The sequence below is a fragment of the Cydia amplana genome, chromosome 23 (assembly GCF_948474715.1).
Source record: "Cydia amplana chromosome 23, ilCydAmpl1.1, whole genome shotgun sequence".
Taxonomy (NCBI): domain Eukaryota; kingdom Metazoa; phylum Arthropoda; class Insecta; order Lepidoptera; family Tortricidae; genus Cydia; species Cydia amplana.
The window spans coordinates 9,073,284-9,095,187 of NC_086091.1; the positions used below are offsets into that span (position 1 = coordinate 9,073,284).

Below are 21,904 nucleotides of genomic sequence, written 5' to 3' on the forward strand. Positions count from 1 at the left end.
CTTTAAAATAGCAAAACAAACGAAATGTTCACAAGCCGACAAATACAGAACGCTGCAGCTGACAGGGCGAAGTTTCACAAATATCAAGCCGATTTCTCTACGAGCGCGACACCTTGGATACAAGCCAGAATCTGACTAGAATTTTACAAAAATCCAACACTAAATTGCCTATAAGCATAAAAATCTGCGCTTGCACTCGCTGCTCATCACTACAAGCAACCAGTACTAACTGATACGCGATTAGGCAAAATTCTTCGACTTTCGAGGTCACGATATATCGGACAACTCAATACAGTATTAGAGTCGAATGTGGTAACTGCATTGTGCATCTCTTTCATACTTTTTAATATCGCATCTTGCGTCGCTTGCGATTGGACCGTGACCTACATGTCTCCGCGGTCGCTCGGCGCTAATTCGGTGCTATCTCCGAAATCCGAGTACTATATGTAGTAATAATGTTGCTTGTGGTATGCAGATTGAGATATATCTGTGCGAACTAGGTGCTCAGAAATATCTGTATATTTTTCTAAGTAGCCCTTGAGCCTGGCAAGCGAGGCTCCCCTAGTCCCTAAAATTGTAGTGGTCAGTGATAAGCAATACAATTAAGTATAGGTACATATAAAGTAGTGTAAAATTCCCTGCTACAGCAAAGTGCAAAAAGTGCATGATAGTAGAGATGGTCTACTTTAAATCGGCATATATATCAACATGTCTAATGGTATAATAATTTTACAATTTACATAATATAATCTCGAATTTTAGAGCAAAGTAAGCACATTTTACGCCATTGTTATTTGTTATTTAGTTTTCGAGTTGCAAAACCGGCAGACGCACAAACATTTACCAGTTTAAGAGCCAAATGTCCGGCAATGCGGACAAAATAGTTGCCAGTCTAATTATATGTGAGTCGGGTAGTGACGGACAAGGCCTTCTAAATAAAATATCATATTGTAAGTATTTGTATACTGTGCGCACGCTTCTTATTACATACTTACACACATTTATTTTGCTTCATTGCGTATATTTCTTTGTATCTATACATGCAGGATCTTTTTTAATGACCTGGGGCCCGTTTCTCAAAAGCTTGTAAGTTGTAATACAAGCGAAAGTTCCTTTCTAACAAAAGCTGTCAAAAAGTGACATCCGCTTGTATTACAAGTTACAAGCTTTTGAGAAACGGGCCCCTGCAATATTTTACGATGTGAATATATAGGTCATACTGAGCAACTTTTACTATAGAACCAACCCCGTAATCGCGAATAAATTAGCTAAAAATCATTAGATGTGACGTAATCTATGAAAAGGGACCTTATTGTCGATGGCGCTTACGCCATTATAAACGATGCTCCGATATAAATACAATGCCACGTGACGCTGTGCGGCGTAAGCGCCATCGACAATAAGGTCCCTTTTCATAGATAATGCCCCAGATTATTACCTGAGAAAATGTAAAATTGAAAATTCAAAAACAGGAAAATTTTGGACAAGGTCGTTGGAAGCGGACGATTGTGTCACAAAAACACGCTCATGCAAATATCTAGGTCGCGCACTAAACAATACACGGAGATCAAGGCAGCTACTGACCTATACTAATATTCTAATTTACACAGAATACGTTAGTATTTGTCACAGTCACAGTCGGCATCAAAAGGAGCGAATCAACTATGCGTCAAAAGTACCTGTACAAGTGTACATGTACAATCAGGCGTGGCTCACTCCGCGATTTCGACGCATCGCTACAAGTGGCCCACACCAATTTTGGTGTCTAGCCATAGTAGTTGCCGCGCACCGCTACGGAACGGACGCCATCTCGCGATTGCGCCATTTAATAGCGGTCATATCTGCCGTAATAGACGCGCTTTGTTAGAGAGTGAGTCTTCTGTACCCAGTGCTATTATTTATTCTGTGGTACAATGTAGATATATTATTTTCATTTTACATTCTGTAATAGCTTAACAAAAAGAGATATGTCTCTATATACTTATACGTATAGATATACAATTAGAGTGTTAAATTAGACTGTAACAGAATACTTTTGAATGCGAATTGTAAAAAAAAGCGGCCAAGTGCGAGTCGGACTCGCCCATGAAGGGTTCCGTATTTAGGGGATTTATGACGTATTAAAAAAACTACTTACTAGATCTCGTTCAAACCAATTTTCGGTGGAAGTTTGCATGGTAATAATGTACATAATATTTTTTTTTAGTTTTATCATTATCTTATTTTAGAAGTTACAGGGGGGGGGGGGGGACACACATTTTACCACTTTGGAAGTGTCTCTCGCGCAAACTATTCAGTTTAGTAAAAAATGATATTAGAAACCTCAATATCATTTTTGAAGACCTATCCTATGATCCTATGATGAAAAAAATTGTTTTGAGTTTCAGTTCTAAGTATGGGGAACCCCAAAAATGTATTGTTTTTTTTTCTATTTTTGTGTAAAAATCTTAATGCGGTTCACAGAATACATCTACTTACCAAGTTTCAACAGTATAGTTCTTATAGTTTCGGAATAAAGTGGCTGTGACATACGGACGGACAGACAGACGGACAGACGGACGGACGGACAGACAGACAGACAGACATGACGAATCCATAAGGGTTCCGTTTTTTGCCATTTGGCTACGGAACCCTAAAAATATCGGCATCTCGAAAAGTATTCCAAGGTGACAGACACTTTTGGCTCGTTGTTTCATCCGCTGCTATGTCATACATTTTTATAAGCAGGGGTGCTAATGCTAAGATTGCTAAGCCAATTACGGCCCAAAGAATCTGGAACTTCCTGGATTCAACGGGCATTAGTAATGAACTTTAAAGGGCCGTCACAATAGATCATAGCTTGGTCGAAGTGTCATTCAAAGGCCCAAAACACCCCAATAATAATAAATAATGCTAAGCCAATCAATAATTTTGCTGACTGTACATAATACTCACTACAGTCACTACTACCTTGATAGCAACAGGCATTACCTACGTTGTACCTATCTAACTGATACCGATAACGAGTTTTTTGTTCATTAACTTATTTGTAGGCATGAAGTTTTTTTCAGTTCTGTAGTTTAACTATCAAGGTTTTATAGATCAAGGTAGTTACTGACCTACACTTATATTGTAATTTACACAGAATAGGTCAGTACGTACAGAATTCTCACTGTCTAACTAACAAAATCGATGCTTGACAGCAATTCAGGAATCACGCTGTCCCTCTCTAACTCATAGCCGATGAGGATTTTTTTGGCATGTATGGACGACTTGTAGGGATGAAGTTTTTTCAGTTCTCTTAGTTAGAATATCAAGGTTAGATAGGCTACTCTACCGTAAACCTTTATAGGGGCCTTGCGCGTTGGGTCTGCCATCTTGTGGCTTGGATCGGAATCATAAACTGTACATTAACACTTCACGCCAAAGCAAGTACTGCCCTCTACAGTTCACGTACGTTTTCTTGTGCATTGTAGGTTCTGCCATCTAGGAAACTTAAACTTGACATTGACACTTAGCGGCACTAAACTAGGGGTAAAAGTTAAAATCTAGCTACTCGTATCATATAGGGCTAGGCATATAGGATGTTTACTGTTTAATATGACCTACATTATCACCTCAAAGTATGGCTAAATATTGAAAAACCAACCTGTACCTTTATATTGTAGAGCCAATAAATGCAAACGATATAAAATTATAACTTCTTGTAGAAATTAAAGTCAATGAAGTCAAGGATGCTTAATAAATGCGCCTTATTAATAGTAAATTCAATGCAAATGATTGTAGGTGATTGAATTAGTAGGTTCACCACGAATATGGACCAACTCATAAATTTACTTAGTACTCGTAATTTTAGAAATCTGTCAGTCATAACAAGCATAACTCTATTAATAAATGAATTAAATTTTTATTTTACAAACCGTGCCATTTAGCCATGAATATGGCCAAGTCCTCCTTTCAATCCTCTGAACACGCCTTTGTCAAGGCGAAAGAGTGCGTGTTCAGATATTTTGAGTACCTCGGCTGCTGCTATATATCTGATGGCGACTTTACAGGCAGCAAAACCATTAGCTTAGCACCCTTGCATACAAATTTCTATGCAGGAAATTTGGAACATATACACTCAATGGCCGGGTTGCCTGCTGGTTATGGCATCAGCCGCGAATACTGTGATCGCTGTCTCGAATCCGGCCTCAGTCGAACCCAATCTTGAAACAGTGGCCGTAATCGTTTATCGACAAACATTAATGGAAATAAACAATCATCATTTCCATACGTTATTTATGTTTCAGTCTTCGTCAACATATTGCAAAAAGTCTACTCTGTGTCCAAAACGGCTTACAAGGTTAACATCTTCGATCGGCTTACTAATTAACTAACACCGCCATTTAAAGGCAGTTTTTTGCATACCAAACCCATTCCGATGCCCAATATCATATAAACAATCTTACGTCCGATGACCTATGTGTCACAATCGTACCTAACAATCAAAAAACAACCTTCAATCTATAAAATAAGGTACCAATTCCAATAAACTCAATATGTTTATAGAACCGACTTTGTTGTAAACCCGAATTGTGATGATTAAGTGATTTTAGACTTTATTCCGATAGGTCTGGACTGGGTTTTGATTGATGAACAGTTAAAATAGTTCTTTGTTGAGTAGTAGTGCATTGAACTAGCATTGTTTACAAATGTCCATAGGTATAATATGAAGGCAATCGGTGACAACGTTTAAAGTTTCTCAGAACTACTTTTTACATAAAAACAGTACCTAATACAGTACATTAAAATTTGACGTATACATATCTTATCTTATACCTTTAAACAAGCAATTCTTGCATATTTATTTATTTATATGTATATATATTTCGGGGATCTCGCGGGAACGGCTCTAACGATTTCGATGAAATTTGCTATGTGGGGGTTTTTGGGGGCGAAAAATCGATCTAGCTAGGTTTTATCTCTGGGAAAACGCGCATTTTCGAGTTTTTATATGTTATCCGAGCAAAGCTCGGTCTCCCAGATATTTAACGTTGAAATATTAAACACCTGGAAAAATACTTTTAATAAAAAATACGAATACTTTTTTATAAAAAAAAATTATAGAATCGTAAATTTTTGATTGAGGAAGGGCTGCAATGTTCAGATAACTGATGATTCAGTTTATCGAGATTCGGATGATTGAGGTTCTACTGTGTATACTGTGTCTAGGCCCTCAAGAAGTCAAGACCCGGGCCTACAGGCCCAGACAACCTAGCAATGCTTTTGAGGTGGAGAAGGGGGCCCCCCTAAACTCTAAGAGCCACAATCAGTGCCTAGGGCCCCTAAGTCTCTAAATCCGGTCTATATTCAAGGTCTTTAAACAGGCTATATGTCTGCCAGCAACACTAGTAGTGTAACACGGATATTAAAACCACAGCGAAAACCCCCACTGACCCAGCGTAAATCAACCGAGTTTATCCCCGTCCGTGTCACCTTGCGCGTACGCATTAAAATAGAGCGCGACGCTAAATATAGCTCCACTGTCGGAGAGACAGGGATAGATGCACGTTTGCGTAGGCCCGCCGGAAAATAGACAGACGAAATCGTAATTGTTTTAGCGAAAAAGAATGTGGACTGTGACGTCCGGAGATGTCACTTTTAGCTCGTTAATATATTTCAGGGGCTCGCTTCCACACGTGTAAGGGACAATATGACTCACATCACGTGTCGGATGGACTTTGTAAATCGGCAATGTCACCACTCGAAAATTGTTCTGAATTGTGATACCTATTAGAGATGCCACGAATATTCGGCAACTATTCGGTATTCGACCTATTCGGCCACTTTGTCGAATATTCGGTATCCGGCCAATTGTTGCCTACTATTCGGCCGAATACCGAATATCAGTTGCACCTACTTAAAAAGAAAAATTGCACAATATAAATAACCAAAATCTATGTAGGTAAGTATATTTAGAATGTGTTCTTGGAAAGTTGTTAAATACGAAGACCCTTTTTTGAGCATTTGTTGATTAAAAAACATTTTATTTTTATCATGAGTCTCTTTGTTTGACTCTATTCATTAATGCTATTCAATAAAAATATATCTTAGCTAACGTTGAGCTTTGTTAGCGATCAGTTTTCATAATAATTGTGACTCAAAATGTTCGCATGTCATACCGAATATTCGGCGGCCGAATATTCGGTATGAATTTCAGCCAAAACCACTATTCGGGGCATCTCTAATACCTATTCATCAGTTAGCTGATGTATGTTTAACACCATTCGCATCGTCATAGATTTCCGTTAATACCGGTGAACAACGTGAGTCAATTTAATTATTATCCTCCAAGTTTGGGACACTTCCCATTTAATGTTTCATCCCCATAAGTAGCGATTTAAGGAAGATAATCCTTGTTGCATGAAGTTACCTTACATATCATAAATAGCACTAAACTAAATATACATATGTAACCGTGTATCTAACTTTCAATGTGCAGTCATGAATAAATGAAATAATGATATGAACAACGGTACCTGTGTAGATTAAGAAGTAATAAACAAGACGACAAGTATGGAGGTTACCTACTTTACCTAGGTACATAAAATAAATATTTTTATGACCTAACAAACAAGCCTTGTTCTAAACCAGCAGTTCAGCAGACGGAACCCTTTTGGAAAGCGAAATACTTGATGGAACCCTACAATACGGTGGCGGCATAGTAAAATTTTTCGAGGCGACTAAAGCATAGTGTTCTAAATTCTTACGGAACCCCTGCAGGGGTGTCAGGGTTCCGCGGCAGTGTTGGGCGTAATTAATTACTTGTGTAATTTAATTACGAATTGAATTACATGTAATTCAATTTTTTGTAATTTAATTACATGGAAATTTGATTACATGTAATTCAATTTGCTGTGTAATCTGCAATTGCGATTACATTAATTCGTAATTTAATTATTCGATTACTTTTCGTTAACCTTTTTATTCATTTGCAATTATAAAGAAGAACTTTTTAAAAATCCACTCTTACCTGGATAGGGGTTGTGCACAAATCACGCGAGGTATTTTCGGCTACTTTCAGACTGTACGAAGGGGGGGCTGGGACTTTTTTTTGACAAAGTGGTATCATTATGACCCTATTTTTAAATGATTGTAATGTGTAGATCACGTCAAAATAAGCATCTTTTATTGGAGAAACTTTTTTCTAAAATAAAAAATGGCCGAGTTAGACGCGACCAAAGATTGATGTTTTTAAAGTCCTAGCCCCCCCTTTGCTACAGTCCAACCAAAGTATCTACTCATGTGGTAGATATTTTTTCTTAGTTTCGTTCACTGTTAGAAAAATACACGTGACGTCTCTTTATAAAAAATGCATGGATTTCTCATTACATTATTTTCCCTTGTACAAATTCTTGCAAGAATACTCATTTGCATTTTTTTAAATATAAAAACATTGTCAGTAATGCACGATTGACAAATTTAAAGTTTATTCAAAATGTTCATCTGATTTTGGAAATAAAGAAGTTTGAAAATTTTCATTCAATAAAAGTAATTGTAATTGAGCAAAGTAATTAATTTAAAATTTTAATTTCAAAATGGAATTAAAAATGTAATTAATAATTACATTTTGTAATTGTAATCGTTAATCGAATGCGTGATTACTTTCTACATGTAATGGAAATTATTTGTTGAAATTACATTTTGTAATCGCAATTGTTAATTTATAATTTGATTACTTTTTGCCCAACACTGTTCCGCGGAACACACTTAGAGTATGGCTGCTCTAAACGTACAAATACCTACACACATTGACGTATATCCTACACACAAAATTGAACACGTAGCAATACTCGCAATGCAAATCGTGATTTCGGCTTAAAAATTAGTAGCCGCAGCCGAGTCGCCGTGACCCAGATGTCCGCCATGTTGCCCATGTTGGCGCGGGCGCACTCAAACGGCAGCGTTGTCAAAAACTTCACAAGCTTTTATCACAGACTATACTTTTCTTTCAGTCACCTCACATCTACTACTACACCTCTCGCGTTGAATGATGGCCCCTATGACAGACTACGAGTCTCTTTTGAATGGGCTTAATCTAAAAAATAAATTAAGAAATATGATTTTACCGTATTTTTATTTTTATAATTTAAGAAAATTTCTACAAACATTTTACGTTATAGCTATTCCGTATATTCCGTATACAAATGAACTGTCCTAGGGACCATCATTCGGCGCGACACATATCTATATACTTTATTGAGAGTATTTTGTGACGATATAAAAGCTTGTAATAACAACCAGGGAGATAAACGAATAGTAGTAGGTATAGTAACCTGTTTAGGTTTAGGTTTAAGATGTTTATTTCTCAAAAGATTACAAGAATAATCACTTCCTGAGAAATACATGTTTACACTAACATAATACTAAGGAGAGGATAATTAATCATTATACAAAAATTACAAAGCCAATTCTAAACAACTAAGTTAGTTAATTTAGAGATAAGTTAGTTTAGAGGTTAAGATTACTATAAGTAATCTCCTAGGACCTAGACTCTTGTTAAACATATCATAAAATCACTAACACATGAAACGCTTTATCGATACTCTGATCACAATGAAACCTATACCTAAATTAACTGAAGTAGGTAGATTATAAAATCCAATCAAAAGAAGTGTAAACAACGTCTCATTGCACAATATTATGTAAACATACACTTACGAGTAGGTACTTATACCAACGTCCAATAACATATAATAATACAGGGAATTCCCCGAAAACTCCCAGTTATGATATGAAGGTTATTGTTAAGGCGTCAAAACTCCGCAATTTGACAACAATTGCGTGTATTTGTGTAATATTGTGATCATGATTAATTTGTTATTCTTTATTACCAAAGCACTGTTGTTTACAATAAGCATGCCGGGAGTTTAAAAGAACTCTCACTCGCTCGTCATTGCATGCTATTCATATATGTCATGATACGAGTTGCAGATGAAGCATATGTTATGATGCGTTTTTATTAGGCGCCCAGCGGGGCCTGGACTCATTTAAGATGCAACTAAAAAGGAGCTTAGATGTGAGAGACTGTTCACAATTGGATCAGTAAAAGTAACTGTTTAAAACACATATAATTTGTGAGAGAATATCACCAAAACTCAATGGACGGAACCAGACGATAAAATATAAATAAGTGCTATTTAAATGAAGTACTTAACACTCACTGACTCACACCTATCAGCTACAAAGTTCTCGTCATCCTGGAATTATATTGAGTCAGTTTGGGAAACCTGGATGCTACAGCGAACATCGAAATTCGAAAACTATCTGCGTCCCACGTTTTAGAATATTGCGAGAGTGGTAGAGATGGACATAGACTTTTTTCCGAATTTCGATTCGAAACAGTTGAAGAGCGGGGCGCTAGTAGATGGAGTCAGGCAGGAATGGCAGGATAGACCCCTAGCTAAAACATGCAAGGTGGTACTAATTTCCCGGATTCAATGCGGAAATCGGAGCCTATAACTTTACATAAAAAAAAAACGATTTATAAAAACAGGTTCCAAGTTCCTTAACGAGTAAGATTAATAAACGGTTCGCATTGAAATCGCGGCGTAGTAAGCGAGGCTAACCGGGCTAAGCGTGTCCGTTTTGCGACATTACGACCGAACGGGTTGTCCCGTTACGCTGACGAAATGAGAGGTTAACTAACGTAACAGATAACCCTGTTTCTTAGATTATACATTCAGACCTATAACACAGTTAGAACATTAAAGCAAAAATGGATAGAATTACTGAATCTGAGTCTGAATACATTTAGGAAATAGAAAAAATGGAGGAGAGATTCCTTAGCATCAAACATTCCGATATAAACCTATAGGAAATCGCAGGTTTTCTAAGACTGATTGTCGGTTGATGGTTATCAACGCTGATTTGATTAACATCATTAGTATTCCTTGACAGCTGATGAAATATATCACAATTCTATTCATTGTAGAGAATTTAAGTAACTGGTAATTTACTAACGAGAACGACGCAATATTCTGCAAATATTCCCAGGTTTCTGGCTATGTTGATGACATTAGAAATTTCTTTAGGGATTAAATATTTCTTCAATTGCCCTAAAACTGACTGGTAAGTCAAGTTATTTTGGTGCATTAATCAAATAGTTCCATCCTGACATAAACTCCTAAAGCCTAGTGAAAGTCACCATTCACATTTATGCAAAACTGTATATTGCGGCGTATTGCGAAACTGCCGAATGTTTCCACGGTATCAAGAAGGTTCCCAGCGAGTGAAAGCGCACGCACTCAGTTCCGCAAGCCTTTCGTGCTACTTAACGCATTTATATTCTTAGCTGTGCCCTAATTAATATATATAATGTTGGTCTATTAGGACACTAGGACACTCCCTTTAGCCATACTGCCAAGCTCTAGGACGTTGTGATAAACAGAACGGGGTTCTCCGCATGGTGAGTCTTGTCTTGTAGTTTAGCAGTTTATTGGAAAGATTAAATAAATATAGCCTGCTCTGTGGCACCTCAGAACTAGATAAATTTTGTTTCAACGACAACAGCTTAATAACTTTTCAGTTTAATATTGTCGTCGGTTAGCCCGAAAGTCATTATACGCGATATAATCCGTTTCCATAGTTTTATTTCAAAACTTTTCGGCTTGTTTGCTAATCTGCTTGGAGAGAGAAAGAAGTTGGTCTCCTTGGCTCCTAAATGGTAGCACACCATAAATGTAGTTCTCGGGAAATTATCAGAAATATTGCAGACTCATCAGATGTGAGTGAGTGTTCTCTTGCAAAGTCTGCACAAGAGGACGGATCGGACTGAAATAGATTACTGTTTTTGTCACCTTCTGTAAAAGCTTTTAATAAGGATAAACAAGGTAAATAATTGGAATTTAGCCCGTCCAGAAACGGAAAATAGGACTTCCTCATGATTCATGATAATACGACTTGTCATGTATCAATCATAATGCCAATATGGACATGCGATATGGCTTTAGAATGCAGTCTGTCTTAGAAACATGCATATGGATATAAACGCTCAATCAGCCGAGTTGTTACATGTTCAGTGCACTTGCTCTTAAACACAACAACATGTTATGTAAAACAATAACTGAAGCCTTTTTGTGTGAACGCCGGAGTTACGTCTGCATTAGAACTACTTACTGAAGAACTGACGTCTTTAATATGCATTATAATGCAACTTGTGACGTTTAACTACTAAAGCCCTATATGCAATATGCAAATCAACCTGTCGTATCAAAACACAGAGCTATTACACCTATCACTTTTAAACGTATCGTTGTATGCGAACTAGTGTTACGACGAGACGGGACTCGTAACTACTGTGAGTAATCTCAGTTCAGCATTATACTGGTTTGCATATGGCTATTCGGGAGAAACAACCCAATGAATGCACTGCGCTCGATACTTGTTTATCTCACTTAATGACGCGAACAACACGTTATTCAATAACTAACCCACGTTTCTACGATTCGATATAGTTTCAAAATACATAGGACCATTATTGGATTTTGCAATTGCAGAACGCCATTCTAGAAGTGAAAGCTGGCAAAATAATTGCGTTTATCAGAGCGGAACCACTTTTTGCCAAAAAAGAAAACCGCCATTGATACATTCAAATACAGGAGTTTATTAATGAGGGGATAATCGTTACAGGCTAATTTTAATTATTTATTTTCGCACTACCCGTGCGGCGAAGACGCGCCCGGAATGGGGGCGGCTTGTTCCAATTTTAAATTTCGATTGTCAGAGAGGCTTGATACCGTCACTTTCACTGTAGCTTACTTTTTTTCGTCATTACCTAGAGGTCTTTTGTAGAGTCTGTTCCGCCTTTTAGATCCGGCTCGTGAACGAAGACTTATTGTGCATCGTCTTTTATATGTTCTTTTTATGTAATTAACTGGCCATTATACTGCCGATCTTGCCTCGTTAACCCATTTAATATTTTATTTAGTTTATTTACAACTTCAACACCGCTATATTTACTAGCTTTAGACTTAACAAGGGCAAACATTTTAACTAAAACTTATTCTTATTTCCATTTATGTAACCGCTATCCACGTTATCACTGTAAACAGTAACCCAGATGACACATCGCGGTCCTGTTATGAACCCAGTATCATCGCTCCATTATACATAAATAGAGATAAGTTCCGCTACTCCATTTGACTCTGTCCCTCTTCCACCCGACCGTATCTGCACTTGGATGATAAAGATAAAATTACTAACTAACCTGTTTCTGTGCACTCGCGTGCCACGGCTCGGGTTTCCCCGTAAAGCGCCTCCACTTTCCTCGACATGCGAATATTGGATGTTTCAAATAACCACTTTAACTTCTTCTAGTTAAAGTATAAATTCCAATAATTGCTTGAAGGGTCTGTGATTATACTCTTACGAGGCATGACATTGCAATTTGCTTTACCCTTTTCGAGAGGTTGATTAAATGCCTCGATTCGTCTTTAAGTTGCCGAGAGCTATTTAAACCATTTACTTTAACCGTATCACAACATCCTATACTTAAACGTGTGCAACTTCACAGTATACTCATTATATTCCTTCTATGTATAGTGTGGGACCTAGTATCGGACCCTGAGGAATGCGGTATACATAGCCTTTTACCTTCTTAAGACTACAATTTATGACGTTGATTACCTCTCTTTTACTCTTTTACTGTCAGTTTAAACTTTAATAGTAGAGTCTCTGACAGTTAACTGACTATTGCACTAAACGGTAGGATGACAGTCAATTTGAGTGTCGTATATTGTAATCGCATATGAATAAAAGGTTATTTTTTTGCAATCATCCTCTTGGCGACCTCAATTCTCTAAGTTTCTACACGGTCGCCAGTAATCGATTTGTCTTTACTGTTATTAATGTTTACTTAAACCAATTCTCGGCACGGAATACCAGTAGTGAAATATTTTCGAAAGCGATTCGCTTGATTTATGCTCTTTGCTCTTCACAGAACGTGGCATTAACTAAATTAATGTCCATTTCTCTTAATCGATGCCCGGAGGTTTATCATAGAGTTGAACTTACCCACGGTCTAATTTCCGTCTTTTTAATACAACAGGCACACCTCCATTATCTTATCTTTATCAATGTTCTAGTTTCTGTATATATAGTAGGCGTGGTAACTTCCCAGTGGATCACTATCTAGTTCTAGAAAAACATCTTCAGAGTTAAAAGCTATTTATGTCATTATATCGTTTATGATTTCCGCCTGCATCATATTGTAATTCAATGCCTTGTGTCATTTCATTTGTTATTACCTGCATAGACAATAGTAACATCATTAACCTGCTAATTATTAACACCTTCAGCTATTTCTATGCTATTTAAGGTCAGGTATTTTTCCAAGATTGCCCTCATTTGAATAGTATCGCGAATTCTAAATGGAACGCACCGGCTCGTAAGCATAATATAGCGGTCCGACCAACGTAACAAGAGTTTCACCGCTCGGTAACGGATGACACAAGCGGTTACGGTACCGGAGACGTGGTGGGGAGCATTCGACTTTCAAACTCTTGCGCCGAGAGCCATTGCTCGTGCGCTCGGACGCCGCTCGGCTATCCTCGGCCGTCTTCGGCCCCGCCCGCTAAAAGACACGAATAACCGGCGATTTGATCTTTATTCCTTTTTTGGAACGATCTCTTTTCCCTTAATGCTCGAGCACAAATTCTGGGTTTTGCTACCTCACACACCCTCCGTTCCAATCTTAATGTTATCACATCGTCTTTAAGTCGAATTTGTATTGTTTACACTCGTCGTACCGTTAGCAGTGAAAGTGCTCTAGCAAAAGTGAAACGGATGATTTAGAATGGCGCAATTCACTCGAGATTGGCGTAAAAAATCGCGACCGAGGAAACGCTAGAGAAGTTACTGGTTAATCTAGCCTTTGCACTTGGCTTTTTTTATTTTACATATCTTAAAGAAAGTTAAAGAATCTTTTTGCACGTTTTGGTTGGCTTGTTTCCTTGTGCCGCCATGATTAAATCCACGATGAGTTGCAGACCTTGATTACAGAGCTATCAATTTATCGTCGAACGCCGCTCGGGAAAACTGCTTGTTAGGCGGCGACACGCCATGGCAAAAACTGATTTCACCTATCGTTTTTAGGGTTCCGTACCTCAAAAGGAGAAAACGAAACCTTTACAGGATCACTCGTCTTTCTGTCTGTCTGTCCGTCTGTCACAGCCTATTTTCTCCGAAACTACTGGACCAACTAAGTTGAAATTTGGCACACATATGTAAGTTTGTGACCCAAAGATAGCGTGTAACGTAAATAAATGAATTTTAAATATGGAGGCCATTTTTGGGGGGTAAATGAGAAAATTAAAAAATAAAGTTTTTCAAACTATATCGTGTTACATATCAAATGAAAGAGCTCATTGTAAGAACCTCAATTATATATTTTTTTATAATTTTAGGATGACTACGAGGGGTATTCAAAATATTCTCGGTATGAGAATGAAAACAAACAAGTACGAAAAGTTTGATATTTTTATTTTTCAATATACTCCCCCCCTATGTTCATACACTTAAAAGATCGATCAATTATTTTTATTAATCCTGCATAAAAATATTTTTTATCTTTGGTGTAAAAATGCTCCTCCACTGCCGCCTTCAATGCTTCATCATCGGAAAATTTATTTCCACGCAGATCCTTTTTAAGATTGGGGAACAAAAAGAAGTCGCTGGGGGCTAAGTCCGGACTATACGGTGGGTGAGTAACAGTTTCAAACCCACATTCAACAATAGCTGCCTTGGCAATATGAGCAGTATGGACGGGGGCGTTGTCATGCAGAAGCATAACACCTTTGGTTAACTTTCCTCGCCTCTTTTCTTTGATTGCATCCTTTAATTGACGTAGAATGTTAGCGTAGTACTGTCCTGTGATATTTACACCTTTTTCTTTATAATCGATCTGTAATACTCCTTCACAATCCCAAAATATCGTGGCCATGACCTTGCCAGCTGAAGGGATGACCTTGAACTTCTTGGGATGAGCTGAACCCTTAATGTGCCACTGCATGGACTCTTGTTTACTCTCTGGGTCATAATGATGAACCCAGGTTTCATCTCCAGTAACTATTCTTTGCAGCACCTCATCAGGATTTTCACCGCACAGGTCAATAAAATCGGAACAACAAGCTACACGCATGCCTTTTTGAAGCCGAGTCAGCATTCGCGGAACCCATCTTGCACTTACTTTTAACATATTAAGATGGTCATGGATAATATCATGTATGGTACCAATAGAGAGATTGGTTACTTGTGCTATAGATTTTACCTTCACTCGACCATCTTCCAATATAAGTTTTTCCACTTTATCAATATTTTCTTGTGAAGTAGCTACTACAGGCCGGCCAGGTCTAGGGTCGTCTTCAACACTCTCCCTTCCACGTTTAAACTCGCTTGACCACTTTTGAATGGTAGATAAAGAAGGAGCAGACTCACGGTAAACACAATCCATTTCCTCTTTTATGGTTTTTTCATTTTTACCCTGTTTTGTCAAGAATTTTATCACGCATCGATGTTCTAATTTAGTTAACATTGTCAATTCCCACATGATGTTCATGTTTGTTCAGCAATTGCAGAAAAACAAAAGAACATCTCGCTTCGAATTATACTTTTTTTTAATGTCAATGAATAAACCTTAGCGGCCAGTAACGAAAGAAATTTTAGAAGAGGTTGTAAGATATCAATACCGAGAATATTTTGAACGCCCCTCGTAGTTTAGCAGTTATTCAAGAAAATAGGCAAAAATATTTATTAATTATATTATATGCCGTCCCTATTTATATCTATGATTTTCAGCAGCCTTGACATTGGAAACCAGTAGTCACTCAGGCATGTAGGACGCTGTGGGATGCTGTAAGGTCATCTCGAGGCTAGACGGACCCCAGTGTCTATTAACCTTTTGTTTCCACACCGACTGACCCTTGGCAATTCAATCTGGGAATGAATGAAAATGAATGCTCCTAGGTGGATGTAATTCTGATATTTGATTACGGCTTTTGAAATCATCGGCTTTGTGACATGATAGTTGGTGAATTCAGCGGTTTAATTACTTAAAGTTAATTTTGTTAACATGACATATAAAAAATCATGACTTGATGAAAGTACGTGGGCTCTTTTCTCGTGTTTGTGTTTATATGAGCTTACTTATATTTGTAAACATTTCGGCGAATTTGAACTTCGTCCTTCCTTCTGTTAAAGGGAAGCTTAACTGTATACGTTTTTAAGGTACATATTTTTCCTTATAAGCAAGCGGAATTTCCTGTAGAACTTAAAATTATACAAAAAAAAAATATAATGTGGTTGTGCTTTATAAAACAGGAAAAAGTAGTGCGAATACAATATAAAACAGATAGTGGTTGTACTTTTGTAGTTGAATTTAATTACCTGCAGTAAAAAAAAAACTTCTGCTTTCGTGAATGATTTCGGTTCTTTCTTACTTTCATAAAACTCGGTATCAGTTAAGCGATCTTCACATTCAAGGCTAACCTGCACGCCGCTCCAGTGTGAGAGCGGGTCATTGCTATATACGTGCATAGCGCTCTCGCTCACACACCGGAGCGGCGTGCGGATCCCAATTTGTGAGGTAGCAAGGGGTGTTACAATTTGGTGTCGTGACCAGGATGACAAATGGATGTATAGATTTATTATACGTGTGATATTATACATTATAATACATACACTTTCCATTAAAAAGGGCCTTCGCAAAACAGAACCCGGACCCTTTCAGCCATCCGGCTGGCTAACTCGGTTATCTCTATTCGGTGTAATCTTCGTAATTGTTTCCTCGTGGCGTTTCTAGGTACACGGTCGGTCGCAAACATCAACAACATTATAATTATGCGAAACGTTTATATATGCACGCATACTTTGCTTATATAGCCTCGTAAAGTACTTCTACTCTACTACGCGTTGAACAAGGTACTTCGTATAGTCCGATATTCATTACAAACGATATGTTCTTCATTGCTTCTTACAATATATGACTACATCCAAGGGGTGAGCCCTTTTTCAAACATGCCCGGAAGTAATGAAGACGATCTTTTTGATGACTGAAAGAGAGAGAGGGAAGAGAGAACTTGCATAGTTCCTAGGCCTAAGAAAGAGGCATAAGTCACGTGGTCACGGCATGCGATTAAGTAGGTTAGTTGAACAAGAGGCTTGAGATAGGTGATATAAGTATTGCAGAAAACTTATTGTATTGTATATATAAACATTTATAAGTACACATAAAACACCTCTCCCATTTTAGCACGTTTTCAAAAAATATAGATCCAAGCTCGCGCACGAGTAGCACGATATTGACTACCAGCAAAAGAGACTGGTAACTTGCGCGCGACATAATGTCGCGTGTCGCGTGCTAAGGTTCACGTAGTGACAATCCTTAAAAAACTTGCCAATGCAACCAAGGCCTAAGAAAGGTGTATGAGTCAATAGCAATAGGAGTTAATAGCATCGTTCGCAGACGTTTCTGCTTAATACAAAATTAATTTAGTATGGGATAGCGCATCGTTACTGGTGAATTTCCAGTATGATTTGGAACTCTGGTAGCCGTTTAAGAAGTATAGGACTTACGGTAGATGTCGCTATGAGCCTCCCTAGGGCTCATATATGGTGGAAATATTCGCTGAATTGGGTACGGTCTTGGTAGCTCAGATGTCAGAGCACTGTACTAGCGATCCAGTGGTCGTGGGTTCAAGTCCCACCCAAGACAGTGAATTTTTCCACTTTTAATTTATTTCGAAGCTTAATAGCATCGTTCGCAGACGTTTCTGCTTAATACAAAATTAATTTAAGGTGTAGGAGTGTACGCGGGCGTGCGTATCGACTACATTAAAAGCAAACAAGAATCTTGAGCCCCTAACACTACGGTTTCGCGACAGTATCTCGCGCATGACAATAACTACCAGCGAGAGAGACCAGTCGCGTGCTAAGGTGTATGTAGTGACAATCCTTAAAAACTTGCCAATGCAACCAAGGCCTAAGAAATGTGCAGGAGTGTACGCCGCGCGGGTATGTAGGTTAGTTGGCCGCGGGGCCCGAGATAGGTTTCGGTTTCGACGTTCCGTTCCGTTATGCGGGAAACGGATTCGTTTGCACGTTAATTGTTTATTCACTTGACATTCCTGAGGTGTCCGAAATGTACTTACTGTACTTTGGTTATCATCAACCTTTGACGTTGGTGTAAATCTACAAAAATATTCAGCGTATGGTTGCCTAGATATACAATAACCCATTATAATCGATTCCTATTCGGTTGCCTATTTTGGAAGCAATTTGGTATAGTTACAGTTAGGAAAGAAACCGGAAGTCAAATTATAAGTTTAACGTCCGGTCACTGTTGTACACTACATGACCTATGATAATATTGACCAGGTAGTGCTTTAGCAATGAATAGCAAATAACCGTTAGAAAACTGTGACGTTTCATACGTTACAATTTCCTAACCGTTTTTATTATAACATGAATTCTGACGAACTTTGTTAACACCTATACTGACCAATTCGCACGTACACTGACATCAAAATGATATTTTAATCATATTATTTACTCATCGTGCCTTTCGGCCTCGCCAATAGATATGATATACAGGGTGCCCGGTAATTAGTGGATAACCTTCTAACCACCGACAGAGCACCTTAGGCTGGTCCAGAAAATGCACTTATAGGTCTAGTAAAAGTTTCGTGGTTTTCGAGATAATCGAACTTTTCTGTCTTTTTTAATGGCTAGCTCCAATTAAAAAAGACAGAAAAGTTCGATTATCTCGAAAACCACGAAACTTTTACTAGACCTATAAGTGCATTTTCTGGACCAGCCTAAGGTGCTCTGTCGGTGGTTAGAAGGTTATCCACTAATTACCGGGCACCCTGTAGATGTACAGTCACCAGCATAAATAAATGACTATGGGCAGCCGTGCAAAAATATCTGATGCTCCATTGGAGGCATAAGTATATGACGACACTACCTCGGTAAAAATATGTGATCCTTTGTGACCAGCAAAAATATCGTTAGTCCGTATCCGCATAAATATCGGATCGCTTAAAAATATTTGATTACTCATAAAATTCAAAATTATGTGATTACTCTCATCTGGAATAAATATCTCTTCACTGTAAAAGCAAATACATCGGATGGACGACAGACCGCCTATTTATCTGACACGTTGGAAAATCACAAATATGTTATCGACCTTTAAAGACGAACCATACATGTTTGGTATAGAGCGGTAAATTGTATAAAGTGATTTGACAATTCACGAAAAGAGTGCCGACTTGTCATTGTATATGTCTGTCTCACATTATATTCTATCATCGATTTGACGGAATAAACTGGATATAATTTTGAATTGTAACGTATTGCAATCATGAATCTAGTATATAACTGGATCTGGCATGAGGGGTGGGGGAAATGACAAAACGGGATAGTCTTATGTATCTTTCAGTAGGAGTAGCAGCGAAAGCGCTACTATTGTTTGTCCTTGTCAGTCTCACAGGTTGACCTCTCCATCATTCTTTTTTTGGTAAGAAGGAGGTTTATTACACATTGTCTATTAAAAGTCTACCTGAATTATGTCACAATTTAAAATTGCAAATGAAATATGTGAGACAGACATATGCAATGACAAGTCTGCACTCTTTTCGTGAATTGTCAAATCACTTTAAACAATGTAAGGCTCTATGTGCTATCCAGGTATGGTTCGTTTTTGCCGATTGATGACATATTTGATAATTTCGTGTCAGATATATAGGCGGTCCGTCTGCCATCCGATGTATTTGCATTCACATTGGAGAGATATTTATGCCAGATGAGAATAATCACATAATTTTGATTTTTATGAGTAATCAAATATTTTTAAGGGATCCGATCCGATATTTATGCGGATACAGAGTAACGATGTTTTTGCCGGCCACAAAGCATCACATATTTTTACCGAGGTAGTGTCGTCATATACTTATGCCTCCAATGGAGCATCAGATATTTTTGCACGGCTGCCCACAGTCATATATTTTTGCTGGTGACTGTACGTACATCCATGACTAGCGAGTCGACCCGCCCCGGCTTCGCACGGGTTAACAAATTATACATAAACCTTCCTCTTGAATCACTCTATCTATTAAAAAAAAAAGCGGCCAAGTGCGAGTCGGACTCGTCCATGAAGGGTTCCGTATTTAGGCGATTTATGACGTATTAAAAAAAACTACTTACTAGATCTCGTTCAAACCAATTTTCAGTGGAAGTTTACATGGTAATGTACATCATATATTTTTTTTAGTTTTATCATTCTGTTATTTTAGAAGTTACGGGGGGGGGGGACACATTTTACCACTTTGGAAGTGTCTCTCGCGCAAACTATTCAGTTTAGAAAAAAATTATATTAGAAACCTCAATATCATTTTTGAAGACCTATCCATAGATACCCCACACGTATGGGTTTGATAAAAAAAAAATTGAGTTTCAGTTCTAAGTATGGGGAACCCCAAAAATTTATTGTTTTTTTTTTTTTTTGTGTGAAAATCCTAATGCGGTTCACAGAATACATCTACTTACCAAGTTTCAACAGTATAGTTCTTATAGTTTCGGAGAAAAGTGACTGTGACATACGGACGGACAGACAGACAGACATGACGAATCTATAAGGGTTCCGTTTTTTGCCATTTGGCTACGGAACCCTAAAAACGCATCAAAATCCGTTGCGTAGTTTAAAAAATCTAAGCATACATACCGACAGACAGACAGACAGCGGGAAGCGACTTTGTTTTATACTATGTAGTGATTTTCAGTCTGGGTATATAATATTATCGGTCGGTACTGTCTATTAGTATAATATAGCAGGCACACTAGGTACCGCTACATGGGATAAAAAACTAGATTGCCAGGTAAGAGCAATTCACCCCGTTGTATCGAGGTCCCTTAGGATTGTAGTTCATGTCGTAAAAATAATTTATAGGTAACATTCTTCATTACAGGCTTTTATTTAGGTTTCCTAGTTTTTTGGTGTCTTTGTGCTAATATCTACAGAAGACCAATCTTTGACGTGTACTTATAAAATATAAAATTTCTTTAGCAATCTTAAATGCTATACGGACGTACGAAAAGTTTAATATCTAAGTAATCATATCTATTTTTATCGTTACCATTTTTATTTACTTATCAAATCGTGAAATGCGATTACTAGAAAAAGTATTACTTATCGAAGATCTTATCAAAATAGCAAATAGTTTTCGTATCTTCGAACTTCTATTTTAACTGAAATTCGCAAATACGAAAACTATCCTGTTGTGATTTACAAAACCTATCTTTGCAGTCTCTATTAAAATATTTGTACAGTCACCTGCAAATCCTGCAATAATATGTTATACTCTTCGAAGTCCGCAAAAATATGAGACACGCTCTTATGGCTCTATAAAATAAGATAATGTCAGATATTTGGACGGTCTACGAAGAGTAACATATTATTGCATGTGACTGTACTAGGGTGTTAAAAAATACCTGAGTATACATATTGGAGCCATAAAATGTATTGATTGAGGAATCAACCATATTGCTCTCTTTACACGCAACTCAAAACGTGTAAAAGCACACCTTTTACGTCTATTATTGTGTCACCTTCATTATAATTATAACGTATCTACTTACATAAACAAACATTTTCTCACAGACAGAAATAGACGCATCTAACCTTACCTTACCTAGGGTCATCAGCTAACCTACCTACCCATACTTTAGTAAACATTAACACTTCCTTGTATGATGTATGAATAGGGCATTTGACTGTATTCAAAATAAGTAATTTTACACCATACATGAAATAAAGCACCAGAAGATTAAGAGTAACGTAGACAGCAGTTATTTTTAGACACAATTTCTATTTTAAAACCCGTATAAA

At 37.6% G+C, this 21,904-nt stretch overlaps 1 protein-coding gene and 1 non-coding gene across 3 annotated transcripts in view; both read left to right on the forward strand.

Moving 5' to 3' along the window:
- LOC134658816 (ribosomal protein S6 kinase alpha-1-like) overlaps positions 1–21,904 on the forward strand; it is a 116,069-nt gene that overhangs the window by 70,905 nt on the left and 23,260 nt on the right. The window lies entirely within an intron of this gene.
- Trnaa-agc (transfer RNA alanine (anticodon AGC)) lies at positions 17,659–17,731 on the forward strand. The gene has a single exon. It is a non-coding gene; the product is annotated as a tRNA-Ala (tRNA).